This window comes from Miscanthus floridulus, chromosome 11 (genome assembly GCF_019320115.1).
Source record: "Miscanthus floridulus cultivar M001 chromosome 11, ASM1932011v1, whole genome shotgun sequence".
NCBI lineage: Eukaryota > Viridiplantae > Streptophyta > Magnoliopsida > Poales > Poaceae > Miscanthus > Miscanthus floridulus.
The window spans coordinates 44,871,018-44,882,605 of record NC_089590.1 but is presented as its reverse complement, the minus strand read 5'-3'; positions in this window follow the sequence as shown (position 1 = coordinate 44,882,605).

Genomic DNA, 11,588 nt, shown 5'->3' with positions numbered 1-11,588 from the left:
GCTGATTAGGCGTGGAGCTGACAGAGATCTTGTGTAGGCCCAAAAAACCATTGAAGGCTTGTCCGGGAAGCTGGCGATGGCTACCGAGAATTGGAATGCCTTGTGGAAATCTTTTCGTTCGGTGGCCGATGTCCTTCGGACTCTAGCGGATGACGGGCAATCTTGGGCGTAGTTCATTCCCCAGATTCCGACTCGTTTCCAAGAGTTCGCGAAGAGGTGTGCCCAAGTATGTACCAAGAATGTGTTGGCCCAGGTCTGGGTCCTTGCTCCAGAAGCGCCTCTCTCCAAGATAGCAGAAGAAGCTGAAAGCCAAGAATATCTTGACGCCATTGAAAGGATAGAGCCCGAGGTTGAAGATCTAGCCAGTAGGGTTGTAGATAGTCTAAATATTGATATTTCCCTTTCTGATGACAACGCCTGACTCGACTGAGCGTCCTCTTGTAATATTACACTTCTTTTTAAATGAAGATTCTTTGTCTTTGTCGATGTATTCTTTGCCTAGGTGCGGTTGAAGTTACTTGACTTGCTGAGTACCTTGCCTTGTTCCCATCTCTACTCCGTAAGACAACTCTGTGCATTATTCTGATGAGGCCCCTCGATTTGTCGAGTACTTTTCTTTTCTTCTTTCCTTTGTGATCCATCGAGTGCTTTGTCCGTGCTATGACTCGGCATCCGAGTGCTTTCTTGAGTGGCGCTTGTGCTTTCCTGAGGAAAAAGTGTTCCTATTTGGATGTAGCCCCCGAGCCTCTTGCTTTTCGGAATGAAGTGCTGGAGGGTCTTTTGAAGTTGAAATTTCGGTCGACTCAGCCAATTTGCTTTTTGTTAGCTTTTAGCTACCCTCATTGGCGAGTTCAAGCGTTTTTTCAGCTATTTTGCTCTTGGCCGGGATGCTCAGGCATGTTTTCAGCCATTTTGCTTTTTGTTTCGGGTGTTAGCTTTTAGCTACCCTCATCGGCGGGCTCAAGCGTTTTTTCAGCTATTTTGCTCTTGGCCGAAATGCTCAGGCATGTTTTCAGCCATTTTGCTTTTTGTTTCGGGTGTTAGCTTTTAGCTACCCTCATCGGCGGGCTCAAGCATTTTTTCAGCTATTTTGCTCTCGGCCGGAATGCTCAGGCATGTTTTCAGCCATTTTGCTTTTTGTTTCGGGTGTTAGCTTTTAGCTACCCTCATCGGTGGGCTCAAGCGTTTTTTCAGCTATTTTGCTCTTGGCCGGAATGCTCAGGCATGTTTTCAGCCATTTTGCTTTTTGTTTCGGGTGTTAGCTTTTAGCTACCCTCATCGGTGGGCTCAAGCATTTTTTCAGCTATTTTGCTCTCGGCCGGAATGCTCAGGCATGTTTTCAGCCATTTTGCTTTTTGTTTCGGGTGTTAGCTTTTAACTACCCTCATCGGTGGGCTCAAGCGTTTTTTCAGCTATTTTGCTCTCGGCCGGAATGCTCAGGCATGTTTTCAGCCATTTTGCTTTTTGTTTCGGGTGTTAGCTTTTAGCTACCCTCATCGGCAGGCTCAAGCGTTTTTTCAGCTATTTTGTTCTCGGCCGGAATGCTCAGGCATGTTTTCAGCCATTTTGCTTTTTGTTTCGTAAAAACAACTCGTTGGAAGTCATGACAAGACATGCTGTGGATGAATATCATCTTTTATTGATCATGAGTATAAACTAATACATATGTTGTTGAAGAGTATTGTCTTTCGTTGATTGTGAAAGTAGGTCCCTTGTGGCTTGCATATCTGTTTCTTCTTGAGTTGTTTTTATGCGTAGAATCTTCTTAGCTGGCTGATGTGCCATGTATTGCCGACTTCTTTTCCATCTTCGGTCACTAACTTGTATGTGCCTGGTCCGGTGACTTTTGTGATGATGAACGGGCCTTCCCATGGACTGAGTAGCTTATGTCGTCCATCAGTCTTTTGTATCCTTCTTAGTACTAAGTCTCCGACTTGTAGTGATCGAGGTTGGGTGCTCTTGTTGTAATGCCGTCTTAAACCTTGTAGGTATCTGGATGATTGGAGGGTAGCGTTTATTCTGATTTCTTCTGAGCTGTCGAGTTCTAATCTTCTTGTGTGTTCCGCTTCTCCTTCATCGTATTGCTCTATCTTTGGGGATGTCCAGATCAAGTCGGCAGGTAGTACGGCCTCTGACCCATAAACTAGGAAGAAAGGTGAGTAGACTGTTGCTCTGCTTATTTGAGTTCGTAGTCCCCATACTACTTTCGGTAATTCTTCAATCCATTTGGACCCATAGTCCACTAGTTCTTCGTATAATCTTGGCTTTAATCCAGCTAGTATGAGTCCATTAGCCCTTTCTACTTGTCCGTTGGCCTCTGGATGTGCAACAGACGCATAGTCTATACTGAAACCACAGTCTTGTGCCCAGCTCTTGAATTCTGTAGCTGTGAAGGGGGAGCCTAGATCTGTGATGATTCAATTGGGCATGCCGAAGCGGTGCATAATGTCTTGGATGAACTCGACTGCTTTGGTTGCGCTGTATTTCGCGAGTGGTTTGTATTCGATCCACTTGGTGAACTTGTCGATTGCTACAAAGATGTACTCGAAGCCGCCTTTTGCTTTTTTCAGGGGTCCTACTTGATCTAGCCCCCAGCAGGAAAAAGGCCAAGCGGGTGGGATGCAGATAAGATTGTGAGCTGGTACATGGGCTTGTCTTGCAAACATTTGGCAACTTTTGCATTTTCTGACAAGCTCTTCTGCGTCTTTCAAAGCGGTTGGCCAGTAGAATCCAGTGCGAAATGCTTTGCCAACTAGTGTCCTGGAAGCGGCATGATTTCCATAGCAACCTAAGTGTATTTCGTCTAGGATCTCTTTACCTTCTTCAAATGAGACACATTTTAGTAGTACTCCTAATGATGCTGCTCTTCTGTAGAGTTTATCCCCTACTAGAACGTAGTTTTTGCTTCTGCGAACAACTTGTGTGGCCTCTGCTTTATCTGCTGGTAGTTTATTTTCTTTGGTATAGTCAATGAAAACTTGGGTCCATGAAGTGTTGATTATCAAGATCTGAACGCCTTTAGCCTGAATTTCATGTGTTGTTTCACCGGGTTGTTTGATAGAGGGAACTGATAGCTCTTCTATGAATACGCCGGGTGGAACTTTTGCTCTTTCTGAACCGAGCTTGGCAAGGACATCTGCTGCAATGTTGGAATCGCGTAGGACGTGTAAAATTTCTAATCCTTGGAAATGTTTTTCAAGTTTCCGTATTTCAGCACAATAAGCACCCATGTTTTCTTTGGTGCAATCCCAATCTTTGTTGACTTGGTTGATGACCACTGCTGAATTGCCGTATACGAGTAATCTTTTTATTCCGAGGGTAATCGCCACTCGTAGCCCGTGGATGAGGGCTTCATATTCTGCTTCGTTATTTGTAGCTTGCCATAATATCTGAAGGACGTACTTGAGTTGTTTTCCTTCTGGAGAAATGAGGAGAACGCCTGCACCGGCCCCGCCTAGTTTGAGTGATCCGTCAAAGTACATCTTCTAGTGGTCAAGGATTGTATCTGATAAAGGCTGTTGAATCTCTGTCCATTCGGCCACGAAATCGGCGAGGGCTTGAGATTTGATTGCTTTCCGTGGGGTGAAATTGATGTCAAGAGCTCCAATTTCAACTGCCCACTTGGATATGCGCCCCGTGGCATCTTTATTGTGTAGGATGTCTCCGAGTGGAAAATCTGTCACCATGGTAATCTTGTGGCTTTCGAAATAGTGGCGAAGCTTCCGTGAGGTAATGAGTAGAGCGTAGAGTAGTTTTTGTACATGCGGGTATCGGATTTTGGATTCTAACAGTACTTCGCTGATGTAGTATACGGAACGTTGCACTTTATACATGCGCCCTTGTTCTTCTCTTTCTATGACTATTGCTGTGTTGATTACGGTAGGAGTTGCCGTAATATATAGCATCATATCTTCATCTTTCTTTGGAGGTGTCAGGATAGGCGATGAAGTGAGGTATTCTTTAAGTTTTTTGAAAGCTTCGTCGGCCTCTATTGTCCACTCGAACTTGTCTGTTTTCTTTAGTAGTTTAAAGAAGGGTAACCCTTTTTCGCCGAGTCTTGATATGAAACGGTTGAGGGCCGCCATGCATCCTGTTAGTTTCTGAACATCTTTGACACTTCTAGGTGGGCCCATTTCTGTTATAGCTCGAATTTGCTTGGTGCTGGCTTCGATTCCGCGCTGACTGACCAAAAATCCGAGTAGTTGTCCTGAGGGAACTCCAAATACACATTTATTTGGGTTCAATTTCCATCTCCATTTCTTCAAGTTTTCGAAGGTTTGCTTTAAATCTTCAATTAGAGTGTCTGGGTTCTTTGTTTTTACCACCACATCGTCCACGTATGCCTCCACATTTTCATCGATTTGATTCCCGAGGCAAGTCTGGATAGCTCTTTGGTACGTGGCACCAGCGTTCTTTAGTCCAAACGACATGGTCTTGTAGCAGTAGGCACCAAACAGGGTGATGAAAGATGTCTTGCTCTGGTCTTCTTCTTTTAGTGTGATCTGGTGATATCCTGAATAGCAATCGAGAAAAGATAATAACACAGATCCTGCTGTCGAGTCAACTATCTGGTCAATGCGTGGTAGCCCAAACGGATCTTTTGGGCAATGTTTGTTGAGATCTGTGTAATCGACGCACATATGCCACTCGTCCGTGTTTTTCTTCTGTACAAGGACCGGGTTTGCTAGCCAATCTGGATGTAGGATCTCCTTGATAAATCTGGCTGCCATTAGTTTTGTTATTTCCTTTTTAATTGTTGCCTTCTTGTCGGGTGAGAATCGTCGTAGCCGTTGTTTTACAGGTTTGGAGCTTTTGTTAACATCGATTCTGTGCTCAGCCAACTCCCTTGGGACTCCTGGCATGTCGGCTGGCTTCCAAGCGAAGATATCTTTGTTGTCCCAAAGAAAGTTGGTGAGCGCGAGTTCCTATTTTGTCGAGAGGTGAGCACTGATAGTTGCTGTCTTGGAGGTGTCGCCTGTGCCTAAGTCGATTTGCTTGACGTCGACTTCTTTTGGCGGTGCGATGATGCTGGGCTTTTTAGTCGGTATTTCTAATTCTTCTTGGCTTGTTTCTACAGCGATTGCGGCTATTTCTTTTCTTCCATTGTCGGCTTGCGCTTTAGCTGCGATCTGGATCGCCTGAACGTCGCAGTCAAAAGCACGCTTTAAATTGCTTCGAAGGGAAAGGATACCGTTGGGTCCTGGCATCTTAAGTAGTAAGTACGGGTAATGTGGTATTGCCATGAATTTGGCTAGTGCTGGACGTCCGAGGATTGCGTGATATGATGAATCGAAATCGGCGACTTCAAATTTGATAAACTCTGTTCGGTAGTTTGAAGGAGTTCCAAAGGTAACAGGTAAAGTAATTTGTCCGAGTGGCATGGCTGCTTTGCCGGGTACTATTCTGTAAAAAGGCGTGCTTGTTGGCGTAATCATCCCGGCGAGTTGTAGCCCCATTTTCCTTAGGGTTTCTGAAAAGATGATGTTAAGCCCAGCTCCTCCATCGATTAGTACTTTGGTGACGGTCATACCAGCAATAGTCGGATCCAGAACCAATGGATAATGGCCTGCGTTTCCCACGCTAGTCTATTGGTCTTCTCTGGTAAATTGGATAGGATACTGTGACCAATTGAGGTATCTTGGTGTAGCCGGTTCTGCTGTCATAATGGTCCGTAGTGCTAGTTTTTCTTGATGTTTGCTTCTGCAATCCGGAGCCCCTGAGAAAATCACTGCTACCGTTCCCCTAGGTTTTTGGAATCCTTTGTCCTCATGGTTGTCTTCTTCTCTCTTCTGATTGTCCTCTTTAGTGTTTTCCTTACTATCTTTTCTTGTGTATCGATCATTGAAAGTGTAACAATTTCCGATAGTGTGCCTCCCACCAGGGTGCAATGGGCAACGTATGTTCTCAATGTCATCATATCTTCTTGGTTTGGGAAATTTCTTTGATTTGTCGGCCATTGCCACAGTATTATCTGGTCTACGTTTTCTTTCTTGATGTCTGCTCTTTCGTTGATTTTACCTGTCCGGGTTGTCTTGGTTGCTTCTGTCCGGGAACCTCTCTCGTGTTTTTTCTTCTGCAGTAATCATCTTTTCTACTGTACGTCGGAATTCTTCATTGTTTCTCGGATTTTCTTTGCAGAAGTCTTGAAATTGCCATCTGGCCATGATTCCGTGAGAAAAAGCTTCAATTACTTCTCGTTCGGTTATGTCATGCACTTGAGCTCGTAGTTCGCTGAATCGCCGATAATAGTTTCTGAGACTTTCACCTCCCTTTTGCTTGAGTCCTTTTAGTTCTACATGAGTGATTGGGTGTGTAATGATTCCTGCGAAATTCTCACAAAAAGCTCTCTGCAAATCCTCCCAATTTCTGATAGATCCTGGATTTAGTTTATCGAACCATTGGAGGGGCATGGCCTCTAGTGCCATGGGGAAGAAGAGGGCTTTGATATCGTCGTCTCCTCCGGCTAGTTCAATCGATTGTGAATATATTCTGAGCCATTGCTTTGGTTCGGTCTTGCCATCATACTTGGAGTGATTAGATGGTTTGAATTTGTGAGGTAATCGCACCAATGCGAGCCTGTTCGCGAAACAGGGGAACCTGTCGTGAGCCTTGGTTTCTTTGAATTCAGATTCGGCGCCTTCCTCTGGCCAACTGTCGTTCTGATGGGAACAATTTTGCGAGGTTGTCTGGGTAGGAACCCTGCTCCTAGTCTTCCTTAGTTGTTCAAATCGGTGGCCTTGATTATGTTCCTTCCTACTTCCTCCGTCATGGCTTCCACCCGGCCCAAGTCTTTCGAAGGCGGATTTCCTTTGATTTTGATCTTCTTGCCGGTGGGTTGTTGATCTGGCGGGTAGTCTTGATCGAGCTTTCTCTTCATGTGTTCTTGGGATTGTCGATCGGAGCAAGTCCTGGAGCTGTTCATACTTCTCACCAGGATGCGAAGTTGCTCCGAGTTCTTCTAATGCTTCTCGAATCTTATCGTAAGGCGTATTCACCGTGCGTCTCCCTTCGACTTCTCGTTGTGATTTTCTTCTGTTGTACTCATCCAATTCTGACTCGTATCTGGTCCAAGCTTCCCTGCGCTACCTAGCACGGTGTTGGCGCCCTTGCTTCAACTTGTTTTTTCTTTCTCTAGCTTGTTTCTGACTATCTGTTTCTCCGTCGTAGCCCTGGGCAAAGGGTGATATGTTGGATTCTGATTCATCTGATGATCTAACATCGGGTGCTTCCGGGGGATTTAATGGTGATCGCGGTCGTCGAACCATGAACACTTCTCGCGCATGAGTCGTTCTGTTATTGGCGTTAGTTTTCATACTGTCGGAGTCGCTGATAACTTTAGTGGATGCCTCGGTGTCGTAGATCGAGTCTCCTTCTTGGTAAGGTAAAATAGCTGTTGTTGTCGTGCCGACTAGTTGGGTTCCGCTACCTTCAGGAACAGAATCTGGCCAGTGGATGATACAGTCCCGCGATGTTATCATTAGCACGAGGCCCTCCTAAGCTCCTGTTAGTGGTATCCCAAATCTTGGATTGAAAAATCTTTCGACCTGTCCTTGATAGGATCTTGCCATGTTGTCGAGCCCAAATGGAGAAGAACTCGACTTCTTAAGAGAAATCTGGGGGTAATCCGAGTTGTTTTGGGTTGTGTTCCGGAATCTTGCCAAAAAAGAACTCGGTTTCTGGAAAACACTCTAATAAAACTTCGCTTTGGGGCTTGAATTCGAATCGGATATGAGTGGTCGTGAAATCCAATTTGATTCGGATACTATGAGCTGCGCGAATCTTCTTGTGAGCTGAACTGTTGTAGTCGTTGGAATAGGAATTTCTTTTAGATGATCTAAATCTTCGAGGAGATGGCTTTGAAGCTTGCCGTTGTTGTCTGCCTCGCAGATCCATGAGCCGAAGATGAAAGTTGATCCCGTCGGGAAAATCATGTTATCGAGGTCCATCGAGCTCTCGGAAGCAAAGTCGCCAAAAACCCCTACCTGGCGCGCCAGCTGTCGATGTTTCACCACCGATAGCCTACCACGGGGGTACCCAGGGCAGTATGTTCGGGCTTCGGCGTATGCTGAACTCGATGGTTAACGCAAGAGACAGTTGATTTATCTTGGTTCAGGCCCTCGATCATAGATCGAGTAATAGCCTTACGTCTAGTCGGCGTTAGCCTTTGCGTTGGATTGATTGTAATGTGTTGTGTTGTGTTGTACAATTGTTCTCTTATCTCTCAGGAGCCCTGCCCTCCTTTATATAGTCAGGAGGCCAGAGTCCTAGTCGGTTTATAATGAGATTTCCTAGTAGGATTACCTAATAGTTCTACTACTACGATTATATGGGAAGAATCCTAGTTGGACTAGATCTTTTTTCTACCCTGTGGGGTATCCTGTGGGTCCCGCATCGATAGTAACACCCCATAAGTCCGTCGGACCCAAAGGAGTTCCTCATCACCAGCTTGCCCCTAAGAATGATGGTGCTAGCAGTAGCAACTCTAGGCTTGATCCCCAGGCAGAGATACAAAGGCTTACAACAGAGTTAGCACATGCTACTAGAGATAGGGCTGTGGATGTTATCCATGTGGGCGAGTTACGGAATAAATTGAGGTGTCTCACCACTGCTCATAAGAACTATGAGCGTATGTTAGTTCGTATGGTGGAAGGAAGAAATGAAGCTTGGCATAGAGAAGATGTAGCTAGAGCCCGAGTTCATGAGTTAGAGTTTTATGTAGAAGATTTAGAAGAATATTCTACCAATCTGCATGAAGAAGTCCATAGGCTGAGCAATCTCTTGAATCCAAATCATGAACCTCAAGCTGATGTAATGGACCCTGGTGTCATCATTACTGATAATGATGAACTTGAAGAGGAAGAAGAAGAAGATCCAGAAGAATTGGTGACGGTCGATGAAAGTGATAATGAAGGTGAAAATGTTTCCGGAATGGATACCGATCACGAGGTTTGATGTGGTCGCGAAGAAGAGTAGAGTTGTAAAATAGTGAGATCTAGTTAAGTTAAGTAGTCTTGTTTAGGTGCGGGCTTGTGCTTAAATAAGTGAACCAGTGTAATGTGTTTGTAGTCAGTTCTTTTAAATAGTTCAATAAAGGTTTGTGCAATTACTGTCAAGGAGGTTAGAGATATCCCGATAGTTTGTGAATTTCTGGATGTTTTTCTAGAAGATTTACCCAGTCTACCACCTGATAGGGATGTTCAGTTTAACATAGAGCTAAGACCTAGAATAGCTCCAATCTCTTAGAGAGCTTATAGGATGCCTCCCAAGGAATTAGCCGAGTTGAAGACTCAGTTGGAAGAGTTGATTAATAAAGGATTTATCCAACCTAGTTCATCACCTTGGGGATGTCCTGCCATTTTTGTGAAAAAGAAAGATGAGACCCTAAGGTTGTGTGTTGACTATCGTCCATTGAATGAAGTAACCATTAAGAATAAGTATCCCTTACCTCGGATAGACTTGCTTTTTGATCAACTAGCTGGAGCCAAAGTTTTCTCCAAGATTGATTTGAGGTCACGTTATCACCAAATCAAGATTAAGCCTGAAGATATTCCCAAAACGGCATTTACCACAAGATATGGATTATATGAATACCTGGTAATATCTTTTGGTTTGATGAATGCCCCAGCTCATTTCATGTATCTGATGAATTTAGTATTCATGCCTGAGCTAGACAAGTTTGTAGTGGTCTTCATTGATGACATCTTAGTATATTCCAAGAGCAAGAAAGAACATGCAGAACACCTCAGAATTGTTCTGACCCGCTTGAGAGAACATCAGCTTTATGCCAAGTTCAATAAGTGTGACTTTTGGCTAAAGGAAGTACAATTTTTAGGACATGTTTTGTCAGCTAAAGGAGTTGTTGTGGATCCAAGCAAAGTTAAGGATGTACTAGATTGGAAACCACCCACTACTATTTATCAGGTTCAGAGTTTTCTTGGAATGGTGGGTTATTACCGTCGTTTTATCCTAGATTTCTCTAGAATATCCAAGTCCATCACTAGGTTGTTGAAGAACCAAGCCAAGTTTGTCTGGTCATCTGATTATGAAGAAGCCTTCTAGACTTTGAAGAGATTGTTAACCACTGCACTAGTATTAGCACAACCAAATATCGAGAAGTCATTTGATGTTTATTGTGATGCTTCTGGTATTGGTATTGGATGTGTATTGATGCAAGAAGGCTGAGTCATTGCCTATGCTTCCAGACAACTTAAGCCACATGAAGAACATTATCCAACTCATGATTTGGAGTTAGCAGCAGTTGTCCATGCTTTGAAGATTTGGCAGCATTACCTGCTTGGTAATACTTGCCATATGTATATAGATCACAAGAGTTTAAGGTATATCTTTACTCAATCAGATTTGAACATGTGACAAAGAAGATGGTTAGAATTGATTAAAGATTATGACTTGGAGGTACATTACCATCCTGGTAAGGCAAATGTGGTTGCAGATGCCCTCAGTCGTAAGAGTCATTGCAATTGCCCGACAGTAAAAATAATGGATCTGACTTTATATCAAGAGATGGAGAAGTTGAATATAGAGGTAATTCAACAAGGTAGTTTGACCAATATAACTATTGGATCAACTATTCAAGACCAGATTATTGCTGCTCAAAAAGAACACAAGGGTATAGCCCATATCAAAGAAAGAGTCCAGAATGGAAAAGTGGAATGCTTCAAAATAGATGATGAAGGTGTGTTATGGTTCAAGAATCATCTTGTGGTACCAAAGGTTCCTGAGTTGCGACAGTCGATTCTTGAAGAGGCACATGCTACTAGGTTATCTATTCATCCGGGAAGTAATAAGATGTACCATGACTTGAAACAGAGATTTTGGTGGACCAAACTGAAGATAGAGATTGCCCGATATATAGCCAAGTGTGATACTTGTCAAAAAGTGAAAGCTATACAATTGAGGTCTGCTAGGGAGTTACAGCCATTGCCTATTCTAGCTTGGAAGTGAGAGGATATTAGTATGGACTTTATTGTTGGTCTACCCAAGACATCTAAAGGCTTTGATTCAATATGGGTTATTGTAGATCGACTAACTAAGTCAGCACATTTTCTTCCAGTCACGAGTACATACCCCACTATCCAATATGCCAAGATGTATTTAGCACGAATCATGAGCCTACATGGAGTACCAAAGACCATAGTGTCAGATAGGGGTACACAGTTTGTCTCCAACTTTTGGAAACAATTGCATGCTTCGTTGGGTACCAAACTCCTGTATAGTATAGCTTATTATCCACAGACTATGGGGGATATACCCCCAGGTACCACAAGATGGTACATGGGCCACACCATCCAAGGTGGCCCGGCCCATAAGATCAAGGCGTGCACATCAAGATTACAAGTTGTACTAGATATTGTAATAGTACCAAATTGGATACTTTACTTGTAACCTTGTCTCTTCAGAGTATATAAGGAGAGACAAGGGTCCCCTAGAGGACAAGTTAATTTGTATACATCCCAATACAATACACCAAAGACAAAGGACGTAGGGTATTACGTCGATCAGACGGCCCGAACCTGTCTAAATCGCTGTCTCTGCGCCTTGTGTCACCATCTGGTTCCTGATTACACGCA